We start from the raw sequence: 1,125 nt of genomic DNA on the forward strand, positions 1-1,125 counted from the left end.
GGGGCGGGGGTGGGGTGGGGGGGATTGCCGAAGAAAAGCACAAGGAATGGGTTCAGAGGAAGAATGAAGAAAGAGAACAAAAACTTAATAAAGAAATGGAAGTAAAAGCAGCAGAAGAACTGGAGGAAGAACAGTTGCAAGAAAAAGCAAAAGAACGAAGAGGAAAAAAGTAAAATAGCAGCTTAATCTGCCTGGGATGCAGAAAAGAACACCCAACCTGGAAATGAGAGACCTCTGAATGGGACAGATACCATCTTTCTCTCTGGAAGACTCAGTTCATTTTCTTTCATCCCAACCTGAAAACTCACTGAAGGGCATCTCAGTGGGAGATAAACCTCCTTTTTTTTTTTGACAAGATCAAAGATGACATTAATTCTTCAGCATATAGTAATGTAAGTTTTAGCCTGGTCATAAGTCACGATGTGAATTTTTTTTTAAAGAACACAAGAAAATATGTTCGTTTTATTGGTATTACAGTGTAGTTTTTGTTGCTGTTGTTGTTTGTTTTTTCTTTTTTTGAGAGGTTTTTGCTATAGGGCATGTGCACTCACCAGAAAGAGAGAGGCAGAGAGATAGAAAGTGAGAAATCACCCCCCCAGGGGGGATGGCCATGCCGCAATCCCTTCTCCTCCATTCTCCTCTCAGGATCTTGGGCACGCATGCACACACGCCCGGTGTGAGTTTAAGCCACCGGGTCCGGGACTTGAACCATGGTCGACTACATGGGCGTTCAGTGACATAACCATTACACTAACTGCTGGTCCCTACAGTGTAGTTTTAATAGAGCTAAATGTAAACACAATTGTTAACTATGCGGTCACTTATCCTTCAATATGATTTATGAAGATCAACCTTAAAAGACTTACAAAATCCTATCTGAGAAGTATTTCATGTTGGGTAAAGTCTTTTTACAAGCAAAATGACAAATAGTGATGGAATGTTTTAAAAATAATTGGGATAATAATAATAATCTGGAAAAAATGAAAAACGATTGGATGATGATGATGGGGATTTTAATGTCTTTGTATTGACTGATATGAATGGTATTCCTTCTGGAAAAAGAAATGTAATATACTGTAAAGTTGTATGTGATTCAATGTAATAGAAGCAAGATTATGATCATAA

The 1,125-nt window shown here is 38.5% G+C and overlaps 1 pseudogene; it reads right to left on the reverse strand.

The window, feature by feature from the left end:
- Positions 1-1,125, reverse strand: part of LOC102491823 (coiled-coil domain-containing protein 34 pseudogene) — a 3,575-nt pseudogene that overhangs the window by 416 nt on the left and 2,034 nt on the right.

This window comes from Tupaia chinensis, unplaced genomic scaffold (genome assembly GCF_000334495.1).
Source record: "Tupaia chinensis unplaced genomic scaffold, TupChi_1.0 Scaffold000201_1, whole genome shotgun sequence".
In the NCBI taxonomy this organism is placed as follows: Eukaryota; Metazoa; Chordata; class Mammalia; order Scandentia; family Tupaiidae; genus Tupaia; species Tupaia belangeri.